Genomic DNA, 15,438 nt, shown 5'->3' with positions numbered 1-15,438 from the left:
TTTTTTTTAAAAAAAATAATTATAAGATCTTCATCCAGTTGGGGTATTATATTTTTGTCTGTTATATGTTTTGCAAATATTTCTTCCAAGAGTACCACTTATTTTTTAAAATTTGTCTTTTGTGACAGAAAAATTTTGAATTTTTATGTAGTCAAATCTGTCATTCTTTTTATGTGTGTATGTGGTTTCTGCATTATGTCTCTTGCCTAAGAAGGACTTTGCCAGATCAAGACTATAAAAATATTCTTTTAAATCTCTGTTGGTACTCTCATAGGTTTTTTACATTAGATTTTTATGACTTACAAAATTTAATTTTGCATAAGATGTTGGTTATGGCTCAGATTCCTGGGCGATCACACATTTATTTCATCTCTCCATTTGCATAGTTAGATTCTGTTTCCTACCCTTCTGTGCAGCTGTGTGAGGCCATCTGCCTGAATCGCAGCCAGTAGAATGAGAGCAGAGTGATGTGCACCATTCCCAGTTTTGGGGCATGATAACCTTTCAAGAGAGATCCTCTTCTAAAATGAACTTGTAGGCCATTTGTTAAAGTCGGTGAAGTCAAATCTGGAAAGTGTTTAAATCTGATATTACCACTTAGAGGAAAGCCACTCACTGAACAGAAGCATCCCTTTTGGACTCTGTGTCCAGCAAGAAATTCTTCTTTCTTTCTTGAGATGTTTCTTTCTTCTTTCTATAGATTTAAGCCACTGAGATTTTAGAATTTATCTTTTATGAAAGCTCTATGATCAACACACAGAATAAGAACATGACTTAACTTTTCCCTATAAGGTCAATGGTTCCAGTCTACTTTATTCAGCAATCTATCCTTGATTCTCTAATTTGAAATTCTATCTTTAGCGTAATCTCAATTTACATAGTTATAGGAATAATTCTGACCTCTATTTTGTTTTATGGAGCTACTTGGATATTCCTGAAATAATACCATAATATTTGTGGTATTAATAATTACAATCTGTAATTGTAATTACAATCTGTAATTGTTAATACCATAAAATATTACATAATTTGTATTAACAATTACAGCTTGTAATTGTTCTTGGCATCTGGTAGCATAGTGATCTTTAAAAATTTAAGTATGTCTTATTCCTTTAAACTCTGTCCATGAATCTTAGGATAAAGTACAACACCTCTGTTGTGGTCTATAAAACCCTGGATGATTTTTACCCGTATGCTTTTTTTCTTGTTGTTCACTAAGCCTCAGCAGCTTCAGTTTTCTTAAAAATGCAAAGTATCTTACCACCTCTGGACCTTCACAAATGTTTTGTCTGAATGAGATCCTATTCATTTTCTATGTCTCAGATCTAAGAATGATTCTTCGGAAGAGATTTTTGCTGACCTTTTATCAAACAATAGTCAATAATTAAACAGTTTCAAGGCATCTTGGATTGTAGTTATTATAATTTAAATACTTATTTGTGGTTTCATTATTTTAACATTTTCTCCTTTTCTGGATTTAAAATCCATGAGGTCAGAATAGTGTTTTTCATTTATTATGTATCCTCAATACCTAGCATAATACTTGACACTTACTGGATACTTCATAAATATTTGTTGAATAACTTAAGAATATGAGGGATAATTTGACAAACATGTCCAAACATTATAGGTTTATGACTGGGACTGGTTTCAGTATATCCAGGTAAACTCTTGGTCCCCTATGACTTTTGTCTATTATGTAGACAGAGGGAAGTCATTACTGATTTCACTGAGACATGAACACATTCCTAAATATACACAATTTAAGGACATAAATCACTTGGAAGACAGAGACTTGACTTGGAGGATTTTTTTTTCTTTCATTATTTGATCTACAGATGAATCTATTCTTCACTGGCATAACATGAGTTTCATCAGGTCATAACAAGATGGTGAAAATCAAAGTTCTTTTAGCAACCATGGAGGCATTGATTGTACTTATGTTGTATGCAAAGTAAGTATGAAATTTAATGGAACTTTGAAGAGTATGCCTTATAAATAAATACTTCTATGTTGTCCAAATACTATTTTATTAACTACAGGCCTCTTCAAGGCCAAAAGTGATATTGTATACAAGTTCTGTACGGAACTGAGAACCTTTTCTACTTAGGGGAACTGACTGTCTCTAGCTCCTATATATCTCTGCATCACTCAGGGTACTGGGAGCAAATAGTTCACTCAGATGGTATTACTGAAGAGTCGTTTATAGGAGACTATTGAAATGGTGTGGGCAGAATTAAATGAAACTATTAAGGTATAGTGAGGTGCCCCAAGCTTAGTAATAATAGGGTCCTGTTACCAGCCCCACACATGAGGGGATAAGGTAGAAAAAATTTATTGGAACTAATAGACTGGGTCACCTGCTGACAGGAGCCATGCCTTTGGTGGAAGGACATAACTAACCTGTGGTAATGTGGCAGAAATAAAGCTAGGGGAATAAATTCCTCCTCTCATTTTCTTTTACTCTATGATTTTCTGCTGGAATCTTTCATTAGTTGAATTCAACTAGAAGCTGCATAGGAAGGTAGCTTCTTGATGTCATTAATAGAGGCCATAAAAATCTTGGGACCTTAAAGTAAGGTGATGAAGGGTAGACAGAGGATTTGGAGGACGAACAGAGACTGTCTACTGTGCTCTGATGTATCTAGAATTTTTTAATATACATATAGAGTGAATATTAACTTCACATATTTTCAAGTTCCAAATCAGTACCTCCAGCACCATTTGAAGAAACTTGATTTTCCCTATTACTTTCTGAATCCATTTAGATTATTATAGCTCCATTTAAATTATGATAGGGTCTGTTATGGGATATGTGTTCTGAGTTATGTTCTTCACTGTTTATAGTAGTTTCATAAAATGCTTACTGTTTGATTTGATAGTCTTTTTCTTACTATATTTTTTAGAGTTAATAGTTTCTTTTAGCATTTGTGGATTCAATCAAAATTTTAATATTGACCTAGACCACTAAAAGCATCCAAGCTATATGGGAAAAAAGACCATGTTTCTCCCATTACATAACACTTTTCAGAAACGTGTGGAATACAGTCTCTTGTATGTTATAAGCATACATAAAGAGTAAAGGATGGCTGAATAAATTAATATAAATTTATTTAACAATATACTGAAGTAAATATGTTCTAAAAGAATAGAATAATGGAGTATGTGCTATGGATAAGACTTGAAGACATTTATTTTTTTATTTTTTAATTTAATTTTATATTTTTCAGTATTCCAGGATTCATTGTTTATGCACCACACTCAGTGCTCCATGCAATACATGCTCCTCTTTTTTTTTTTTTAAAGATTTTTATTTATTTGACAGAGATCACAAGTAGGCAGAGAGGCAGGCAGAGAGAGAGAGAGAGAGAGAGGAGGAAGCAGGCTCCCTGCTGAGCAGAGAGCCCGATGCGGGGCTCGATCCCAGGACCTCGGGATCATGACCTGAGCCGAAGGCAGAGGCTTTAACCCACTGAGCCACCTAGGTGCCCCAATACATGCTCCTCTTAATACCCACCACCAGGCTTACCCACCCCCCTACCCCCCTCACCTCCAAAACCCTCAGTTTCTTTCTCAGAGTCCACAGTCTCTCATGGTTTGTCTCCTCCTCTGATTCCCCCCAATTCATTTTTCCTTTCCTTTTCCTAATATCCTCCATGTTATGCTCCACAAGGTAAGTGAAACCATATGATAATTGGCTTTCTCTACTTGAGTTATTTTACTCAGCATGATCTCCTCCAGTCCCGTCCATGTTGATACAAATGTTGGATATTCACCCTTTCTGATGGAGGTATAATATTCCATCGCATATATGGACCACATCTTCTTTATCCATTCAAGGTTTGAAGACATTTAATGACATTTATTTAAATAGTAAAAGACAGATTTGTATTTCCAAATACCAGGAAAAATTGATTTCATGTGAATAGGAAAGACAAAACACAGAATAATATTGGTCAATTTGATATTATTAAAGGAATCATGCAAAAGATTCTCACCAGAATCCAACAGTATTAAAGGACAAAGATAAGTGGAATCCTGTGTATGAGTATAAGGGTTTTCCAAGGTGTTTGAGGGCTTCCCTGCACATAGCATCAAAGAAGATTTAGTTACTAGGTACATGGTTTAGGTACTAGATACATGGTTTAGGTACTAGGTACATGGTTTAGGAAGGATCCTAACTGTTCAGGATGGGAGGCGAAGACTTGAAGTCTCTATCTCATCTGTCTAGGGCATTTCTATCTCCCCCCAACTATTTCTCATACTGAATTGTTTTTATTATTCACTATTAAAAATTTAGCTCTGATGTATACCTCTTACAAAAAGGTTTTATTTTAAAAGTTCTTTCCTCATTTGCATTTTGGGTCTTCAATGTGTCTGCAAATCCCTGGGTTAGTGGCATCATCATAATTGTTGTCATCATCATCTGATCCCACTAGTTATTTAAATTATTATGCACCAGGAATTTTGCAAGTGATTGATAAAGATTATCTCAATTCTTTCAGTGAAATAGGTGGTAAAATTATAAGTATTCCTAATCTAGAGATGCAGGTAAGTATCCTCTTTGGAATCTTTTTAATATAACTTGTTTGCCTCTCTAAACAGTGTGTTCATCGAAGGCTTAGACAGTATCTTTTATCTTCTATCGCTGTAACTCTGGCACTAAGAATAGTGACCAGTACAGCTAGCCATACTCCAAATTTCTGAATGAATGCTGGTTGAATCTATGTTGATTTAATTTTAAGATGTGACTCTGGTATGATCAATTAAAAATAAAGTGGCACTTCGATTCTTATGGTGCAAAGCTAGCACATTTCTGGAATAATAACTTATTTTATTAATTTTACTAAAATATTTGTCAAATTAAGATAAAAGTCCCCTTAGGTTTTAGTTCAAGGTTCTGAATGTGTGTTAAATTCAAATTGGATGAAAGAAAGATAATCATAGATTTCTGCTATTGAAGAAAATGGGATAGAAGACTTCTTGGCAAAATAGTCACAGTTTTTCAACTTGCAAATTAAATTATAGTGTAGATTTGCTATCGTGCCCCCATTAACTTCTTGCCCTTTTTAGCATTCTGAGCCCCTGGAGATCAGATTTCCTCTGGCCCGTGTAACAGGCTATTGATCACCCTTTCTGCCTTACCACCCTTGCTTCTCAGTACAAATTGGTCAGTGTCAATTGGAGGGGGAAGATAATTAATTTGTACTCACATTAAAATTAGATGTGTTCAGAAAGAAGGCAATCACCTGAGCTTGGATCCCTAGCTCTACCAATTTTAGGATGTGAATTCCTGAGCTAACATTCTAAAGTAGTAGAAGAGTATGTAAATGTATTTTTTTTTGTACATCTGTGCCTACTTGGGTAAAAGATTGGAAGGTACCCTAAAACAAATTCTAATGGTGATCTTTCTAAAGTTTTACAGTTTTAATCACATTGTGTCTCAAAGTTGAAATTATATACTCTTAAAATATTGGAAACTTCTTCAAAATCAAGGAAATTGTGCATATGAGATGTGAGATGACACCAAAATAAGTCTTTCATATTATGACTATATTATGTTATTTTCCTTTCAATATCTAAATGTAGATGTTATGTTCATATGTCACTTACTTTTTATATAGCCTTGAGAACGTCACTACTTTAGAATCAAAGACGTCATTATGAGATAAAGTGGAAATCATGAAGCTGTTCATAGTATATTTATAAACAAGTGTTTTTCTCTACCACTAAGAGTTCTACTTTCACGCTAAATAATGTATTTGAGGCACTGAGTCAGTAATCTCCCTAAGCAGAGTGACAGGAACCTCCAAGAGATAGGCAAGGCCATTCCACTTCTCTACTGGCCTTCCAGAATGCTTGTCTCTTAACGTAATTCAGATAAATTAGCACGCAATAAAGCTTGCAAGGGAAGTTATATTCATTCCCAACACTGGAGAGAAGTGAATATTTACAATTTTTCCAGTCAGTTTACTTAATTCATTCTGTTGCCTCAATGAAAACATTTTAAAGGGTAATGGATGTATTACTATTCCCCAGAACTCAGTAGCAATCCCCTAAACATTAAGCTTGTGCTAAGTCCCTAATGTTTGAAATACTCCCTAAGAGTGATATGGGGGAGAAGTTGGGCTCATTATTGAAAACAGTAACTTGTGTATCCAGAGTCCTCTAGTGTTTTGGTCTTGTATCTAAGTTATGTTTGTCTCAGCAAATTCTTGGTCAAATGACCTTTCTGTTTCTCCACTAATATGAATAGCAAAGGTGTAATATTGGTCAGTCCTTTTAAAAGAGAAGAAAATACTATGGATAGATGAATTTGTCTTAGATGAGTGGCTTACTAATTTAGAGTAAAAGATATTCTATAACTTTTCCATTGTGGACACTCGTAGATTACTTAAAATGTGCTTGAAAAAACACAATTTTAAACATGAAACAACTTGTATTAAGATCTGAATCAGCTCGGGTGACCTTCAGGAATCAATTACTTTAGGTCAGATTTCTCCCTAGATATGATTAAAAAAATCTGCATATAAGGGCAAATTCAATCACTAATACAGATATTTTTTAATTATATAAGTCAATTCAATAAATAGTCATTGAGTACTGCTGTGTGCCAGATACTTTGAGCGTAATTTTAATAAAGAAAACTTGGTGTCTGACCTTAGGCATTATTATTCAAGTACACAAGCTGGATAAATCTTACTTGAAAAAGAGTATTCTAGATAAGTCTTTTTTTTTTTTTTTTTTTTTTTTTTTTTAAATAGGAGATTCAGGTACAGAAGGAAGCTTATGAAGAGACTGTTGTTGGCCTTATGGCTGCCAGAAAGGAGAAAAATAAGTAGAGATTTTGTTCAATGTTCTTATGATAGATGAATTGGGTTTGAGTATACTAACATTATATGAATTTAGCCTGTCTGAGAAATACTGGATGGCACATTCTGATCAACTGAATAAATAGCAATGTTGGGGCACCTGGGTGGCTCAGTTGTTAAGTGTCTGCCTTCAGCTCAGGTCATGATCCCAGCGTCCTGGGATCAAGTCCCACGTCAGGTTCCCTGCTTGGTGGGAAGCCTGCTTCTCCCTCTCCCACTCCCCATGCTTATGTTCCCTCTCTTGCTGTGTCTCTTTCTGTCAAATAAATAAATAAAATCTTAAAAAAAATAAGTAGCAGTCCTATAAAGAGGTCCTTTGGCTTGATGTGATGATTTCATTTTCTTTTTTTTCTTAATAAAAATTTAATTAATTAATTAATTAAATTTCTTTTCAGTGTAACAGAATTCATTGTTTATGCACCACACCCAGTGCTCCATGCAATACATGCCCTCCATAATACCCACCACCAGGCTCTCCCACCCACACCCCTTCAAAACCCTCAGATTGTTTTTCAGAGTCCATGGTCTCTCATGCTTCATCTCCCCTTCCAATTTCCCTCAACTTCCTTCTCCTCTCCATCTCCCCATGTCCTCCATGTTATTTGTTATGCTCCACAAATAAGTGAAACCATATAATAATTGACTCTCTCTGCTTGACTTATTTCACTCAGCATAATCTCTTCCAATCCCGTCCATGTTGCCATAAAAGTTGGGTATTCATCCTTTCTGAATGAGGCATAACACTCCATAGTATATATGGACCACATCTTCCTTATTCATTCATCCATTGAAGGGCATCTTGATTCTTTCCAGTGTGGCAACCGTGGCCATTGTTACTATGAACATTGGGGTACAGATGGCCCTCTTTTCACTACATCTCTATCCTTGGGGTAAATACCCAGTAGTGCAATGGCAGGGTCATAGGGAAGCTCTATTTTTAATTTCTTAAGGAATCTCCACACTGTTTTCCAAAGTGGCTGCACCAACTTGCATTCCCACCAACAGTGTAACAGGGTTCCCCTTTCTCCACAACCTCTCCAACACACATTGTTTCCTGTTTTGTTAATTTTGGCCATTCTAACTGGTGTAAGGTGGTATCTCAATGTGGTTTTGATTTGAATCTCCCTGGTGGCTAGTGATGATGAACATTTTTTCATGTGTCTGATAGCCATTGGAGAAGTGTCTGTTCATGTCTTCTGCCCATTTTTTGACATGATTATCTGTTTTGTGTGTGTTGAGTTTGAGAAGTTCTTTATGGATCCTGGATATCAGCCTTTTGTTTGTACTGTCATTTGCAAATATCTTCTCCCATTCCGTGGGTTGCCTCTTTGTTTTGTTGACTGTTTCCTTTGCTGTGCAGAAGCTTTTGATCTTGATGAAGTCCCAAATGTTCATTTTTGCTTTTGTTTCCTTTGCCTTTGGAGACATATCTTGAAAGAAGTTGCTGAGGCTGATATTGAAGAGGTTACTGCCTATGTTCTCCTCTAGGATTCTGATGGATTCCTGTCTCATGTTGAGGTCTTTTATGATTTCATCTTCTTTGAACCATTGTCATCTTTTCTGTGGGGACAACATAGTCTGGCAGTGATAGGGTACGGCATGCTAAATGCTGTCATTGTTCCTAAATGTGGAGGTAAAGAAAATGCTTGTTTCAAAACTCATATGGATAGATGTTTGCTTTCATGGTTTTCCAGGAAAGTCAACTGATAATTTGAAACTACCCAATCTGTGTAACTATTCTTTGAGTTGGGGCTTTCATGATGCTTCAGATAAACACATTAAACAATATGAAGCATCTCTAACCATTTGAATGCTAAAATGAGAAAGGTCAATATGTTTGTCTTATCCTTTAGGATGGTATAGGTTGGTATAGGTTGATAGAAAGTCCTTCTCAAAGCTGCCTTCTGGCAGTTTATTCTTGTTGATCAGTTCTTTGGCTAGCAATGTATTAAAATGACAATCCTAGAAGGCTGGAACTCAAGAGAAAAAAAAAGTATGTAAATCCAACAAATTAAGTAGAAGTTTAAATTACAGAAGAACTATTGATTTCTTGGATAAAATGGAGATGCATTTTTAAATGTCATAATCTATAAATCTGTGAGTCTGAACCCATTATGAAATGTATTAAGTGAATATTTATTTCTACACTTACAAATATACGTATCTCCAATTTTGTCATTTCTCTCTTTATCTGCAGCAGTAGGCAGAGTGTCTGGCCCATGGGAGTACTCAGTAAATGCTGAATGATTCGATGAACAAATGAAGAAATGAAGGAATGAATGAAGCCTGGTTTGATTTAAGCTTCTCTGAATTCCATATATAAATAAGATTAGTCTTTTCCTTCTAGAGGAAAGACCAATGAACACACTAATTAATTGAGGTTCTCTTTGCCAACTTTTTAATTAATTGAAGTCAGCATGATTCCTTGTCCCCCCAGTACCTTGAATAATCACTGCCATATAATAGTGCTAATTACTTGTATGAGTGAATGAATGTTCTAGTGAGACTAGACATTTTCACCATTTCCATTCAGTACAATCTTAATCCTCCCTTCTTTTCTTTTCTTTCTTTCTTTTTTTTTTTAAGATTTTATTTATTTATTTGACAGAGAGAAATCACAAGTAGATGGAGAGGCAGGCAGAGAGAGAGAGAGATGGAAGCAGGCTCCCCGCTGAGCAGAGAGCCCGATGCGGGACTCGATCCCAGGACCCTGAGATCATGACCTGAGCCGAAGGCAGTGGCTTAACCCACTGAGCCACCCAGGCGCCCCCTCGCTTATTTTCTATATTAAAGTCCCTCATTTAAAAAAAAAAAATAATGTGGAGGAGGAGTCAGGATGGCGGAGAAGTAGCAGGCTGAGACTACTTCAGCTAGCAGGAGATCAGCTAGATAGCTTATCTAAAGATTGCAAACACCTGCAAATCCAACGGCAGATAGAAGAGAAGAAGAACAGCAATTCTAGAAACAGAAAAACAACCACTTTCTGAAAGGTAGGACTGGCGGAGAAGTGAATCCAAAGCAACGGGAAGATAGACCCCGAGGGGAGGGGCCAGCTCCCGGCAAGCGGCGGAGCAACAGAGCACAAAATCAGGACTTTTAAAAGTCTGTTCCGCTGAGGGACATCGCTCCAGAGGCTAAACCGGGGCGAAGCTCACGCAGGGTCAGCGTGGCCTCAGGTTCTGCAGGGTCACAGAAGGATCCGGGGTGTCTGAGTGTCGCAGAGCTTGCGGGTACTGGAATGGGAAAGCCGGCTACAGAGACCAAGCTGACAGTAAGCTCACAGCTCGGGGTTAACTTGAACAGGTCGCAGGCTCGGTGAGCTCGGAGCGTGGCCAGAGGTCAGGCAGACGGGAGTTACTGGGCGCTGTACTCTGAGGGCGCACTGAGGAGTGGGGCCCCGGGCTCTCGGCTCCTCCGGGCTGGAGACCAGGAGGCCGCCATTTGTATTCCCGTCCTCCGGAACCCTATGGAAAGTGCTCAGGGAACAAAAGCTCCTGAAAGAAAAGCCGAGTGGATTACTCAGCCCGGCCCCTGGTAAGGGCGGTGCAATTCTGCCTCAGGCAAAGACCCTTGAGAATCACTACACCAGGCCCCTCCCCCAGAAGATCAACAAGAAATCCAGCCAAGACCAAGTTCACCTACCAAGGAGTGCGGTTTCAATACCAAGGAAAGCAGCAGAATTCCAGAGGAGGAGAAAGCAAAGCACGGAACTCATGGCTTTCTCCCTGTGATTTTTTAGTCTTGCAGTTAATTTTTTTTTCATTTTTTTTCTCTTCTTCTGCTAATTTTTTTTTAACTTTTACCCTTTTCTTTTATAACGTTTTTTAACTAGTTTAATATATATATATATATATATATATATATATATATATATATTTCTTTTTTATACTTTTCTTTATTCATTTTCTTTTTTAAATTCTTTTCTTTTTTCTTTTTCTTTCCTTCTTTTTTTTTTTTTTTTTTTTAAAGATTTTATTTATTTATTTGACAGAGAGAAATCACAAGTAGGCAGAGAGGCAGGCAGAGAGAGAGAGAGAGAGGAGGAAGCAGGCTCCCTGATGAGCAGAGAGCCCGATGCGGGACTCGATCCCGGGACCCCGAGATCATGACCTGAGCCGAAGGCAGCGGCTTAACCCACTGAGCCACCCAGGTGCCCCTCTTTCCTTCTTTTTGAACCTCTTTTTATCCCCTTTCTCCCCCTTCACGATTTGGGATCTCTTCTGATTTGGTTAAAGCATATTTTCCTGGGGTTGTTGCCACCCTTTTAGTATTTTACTTGCTCCTTCATATACTCTTATCTGGACAAAATGACAAGGCGGAAAAATTCACCACAAAAAAAAGAACAAGAGGCAGTACCGAAGGCTAGGGACCTAATCAATACAGACATTGGTAATATGTCAGATCTAGAGTTCAGAATGACAATTCTCAAGGTTCTAGCCGGGCTCGAAAAAGGCATGGAAGATATTAGAGAAACCCTCTTGGGAGATATAAAAGCCCTTTCTGGAGAAATAAAAGAACTAAATATAACTAAATCTAACCAAGTTGAAGTCAAAAAAGCTATTAATGAAGTGCAATAAAAAATGGAGGCTCTCACTGCTAGGATACATGAGGCAGAAGAAAGAATTAGCGATATAGAAGACCAAATGACAGAGAATAAATAAGCTGAGCAAAAGAGGGACAAACAGCTACTGGACCACGAGGGGAGAATTCGAGAGATAAGTGACACCATAAGACAAAACAACATTAGAATAATTGGGATTCCAGAAGAAGAAGAAAGAGAGAGGGGAGCAGAAGGTATACTGGAGAGAATTATTGGGGAGAATTTCCCCAATATGGCAAAGGGAACGAGCATCAAAATTTAGGAGGTTCAGAGAATGCCCTTCAAAATCAATAAGAATAGGCCACACCCCGTCACCTAATAGTAAAATTTACAAGTCTTAATGACAAAGAGAAAATCCTGAAAGCAGCCCGGGAAAAGAAGTCTATAACATACAATGGTAAAAATATTAGATTGGCAGCTGTCTTATGGACAGAGACCTGGCAGGCCAGAAAGAGCTGGCATGATATTTTCAGAGAAAAACATGCAGCCAAGAATACTATATCCAGCTAGGCTATCGTTGAAAATAGAAGGAGAGATTAAAAGCTTCCAGGACAAACAAAAGTTGAAGAATTTGCAAACACCAAACAAGCTCTACAGGAAATATTGAAAGGGGTCCTCTAAGCCAAGAGAGAGTCTACAAATGGTAGATCAGAAAGGAACAGAGACCATATACAGTAACAGTCACCTTACAGGCAATACAATGGCACTAAATTTATATCTCTCAATAGTTACCCTGAATGTAAATGGGTTAAATGCCCCAATCAAAAGACACAGGGTATCAGAATGGATAAAAAAACAAAACCCATCTATATGTTGCCTACAAGAAACTCATTTCAAGCCCGAAGACACCTCCAGATTTAAAGTGAGGAGGTGGAAAAGAATTTACCATGCTAATGGACATCAGAGGAAAGCAGGAGTGGCAATCCTTATATCAGATCAATTAGATTTAAAGCCAAAGACTATAATAAGAGATGAGGAAGGACACTGTATCATACTCAAAGGGTCTGTCCAACAAGAAGATCTAACAATTTTAAATATCTATGCCCCCAACGTGGGAGCAGCCAACTATATAAACCAATTAATACAAAAATCAAAGAAACATATCAACAATAATACAATAATAGTAAGGGACTTTAACACTCCCCTCACAGAAATGGACAGATCATCCAAGCAAAAGATCAACAAGGAAATAAAGGCCTTAAATGACCCACTGGACCAGATGGACATCACAGATCTATTCAGAACATTTCATCCCAAAGCAACAGAATACACATTCTTCTCTAGTGCACATGGAACATTCTCCAGAATAGATCACATTCTCGGTCCTAAATCAGGACTCAACCGGTATCAAAAGATTGGGATCATTCCCTGCATATTTTCAGACCACAATGCTCTGAAGCTAGAACTCAACCACAAGAGGAAGTTTGGAAAGAACCCAAATACATGGAGACTAAACAGCATCCTTCTAAAGAATGAATGGGTCAACCGGGAAATTAAAGAAGAATTGAAAAAAATCATGGAAACAAATGATAATGAAAATACAATGGTTCAAAATCTGTGGGACACAACAAAGGCAGTCCTGAGAGGAAAATATATAGCGGTACAAGCCTTTCTCAAGAAACAAGAAAGGTCTTAGGTACACAACCTAACCCTACACCTAAAGGAGCTGGAGAAAGAACAAGAAAGAAACCCTAAGCCCAGCAGGAGAAGAGAAATCATAAAGATCAGAGCAGAAATCAATGAAATAGAAACCAAAAAAACCCCACAATAGAACAAATCAACGAAACTAGGAGCTGGTTCTTTGAAAGAATTAATAAGATTGATAACCCCCTGGCCAGACTTATCAAAAAGCAAAGAGAAAGGACCCAAATAAATAAAATGAATGAAAGAGGAGAGATCACAACTAACACCAAAGAAATACAAACTATTATAAGAACATACTATGAGCAACTCTATGCCAACAAATTTGACAATCTGGAAGAAATGGATGCATTCCTAGAAACATATAAACTACCATAACTGAACCAGGAAGAAATAGAAAGCCTGAACAGACCCATAACCAGTAAGGAGATTGAAACAGTCATTAAAAATCTCCAAACAAACAAAAGCCCAGGGCCAGACGGCTTCCCGGGGGAATTCTATCAAACATTTAAAGAAGAACTAATTCCTATTCTCCTGAAACTGTTCCAAAAAATAAAAATGGAAGGAAAACTTCCAAACTCATTTTATGAGGCCAGCATCACCTTGATCCCAAAACCAGACAAGGGTCCCCTCAAAAAAGAGAGCTATAGACCAATATCCTTGATGAACACAGATGCGAAAATTCTCACCAAAATACTAGCCAATAGGATTCAACAGTACATTAAAAGGATTATTCACCATGACCAAGTGGGATTTATTCCAGGGCTGCAAGGTTGGTTCAACATCCGCAAATCAGTCAATGTGATACAACACATCAATAAAAGAAAGAACAAGAACCATATGATACTCTCAATAGATGCTGAAGAAGCATTTGACAAAGTACAGCATCCCTTCCTGATCAAAACTCTTCAAAGTGTAGGGATAGAGGGCACATACCTCAATATCATCAAAGCCATCTATGAAAAACCCACTGCAAATATCATTCTCAATGGAGAAAAACTGAAAGCTTTTCTGCTAAGGTCAGGAACACGGCAGGGATGTCCATTATCACTTCTAGTACTAGAAGTCCTAGCCTCAGCAATCAGACAAGAAAGGACAACAAAGGAAATTAAGGGCATCCAAATCGGCAAAGAAAAAGTCAAATTATCACTCTTCGCAGATGATATGATACTATATGTGGAAAACCCAAAAGACTCCACTCCAAAACTGCTAGAACTTGTACAGGAATTCAGTAAAGTGTCAGGATATAAAATCAATGCACAGAAATCAGTTGCATTTCTCTACACCAACAACAAGACAGAAGAAAGAGAAATTAAGGAGTCAATCCCATTTACAATTGCACCCAAAACCATAAGATACCTAGGAATAAATCTAACCAAACAGGCAATGAATCTGTACTCAGAGAACTATAAAGTACTCATGAAAGAAATTGAGGAAAACACAAAGAAATGGAAAAATGGTCCATGCTCCTGGATTGGAAGAATAAATATTGTGAAAATGTCTATGCTACCTAAAGCAATCTACACATTTAATGCAATTCCTATCAAAGTAGCATCCATCTTTTTCAAAGAAATGGAACAAATAATTCTAAAATTTATATGGAACCAGAAAAGACCTCGCATAGCCAAAGGAATATTGAAAAAGGAAGCCAAAGTTGGTGGCATCACAATTCCGGACTTCAAGCTCTATTACAAAGCTGTCATCATCAAGACAGCATGGTACTGGCACAAAAACAGACACATAGATCAATAGAACAGAATAGAGAGCCCAGAAATAGACCCTCAACTCTATGGTCAACTAATCTTTGACAAAGCAGGAAAGAATGTCCAATGGAAAAAAGACAGCCTCTTCAATAAATGATGGTGGGGAAATTGGACAGCCACATGCAGAAAAATCAAACTGGACTATTTCCTTACACCACACATGAAAATAGACTCAAAATGGATGAAGGACCTCAATGTGAAAAACGAATCCATCAAAATCCTTGAGGAGAACACAGGCAGCAACCTCTTCGACCTCAGCCGCAGCAACATCTTCCTAGGAACAACGCAAAAGGCAAGGGAAGCAAGGGCAAAAATGAACTATTGGGATTTCATCAAGATCAAAAGCTTTTGCACAGCAAAGGAAACAGTTAACAAAACCAAAAGACAACTGACAGAATGGGAGAAGATATTTGCAAACGACATATTAGATAAAGGACTAGTGTCCAGAATCTATAAAGAACTTAGCAAACTCAACACCCAAAGAACAAATAATCCAATCAAGAAATGGGCAGAAGACATGAACAGACATTTCTGCAAAGAAGATATCCAGATGGCCAACAGA

This window comes from Mustela lutreola, chromosome 12 (assembly GCF_030435805.1).
Source record: "Mustela lutreola isolate mMusLut2 chromosome 12, mMusLut2.pri, whole genome shotgun sequence".
NCBI classification, from domain to species: Eukaryota; Metazoa; Chordata; class Mammalia; order Carnivora; family Mustelidae; genus Mustela; species Mustela lutreola.
Note: the sequence above shows the minus strand (reverse complement) of the source record.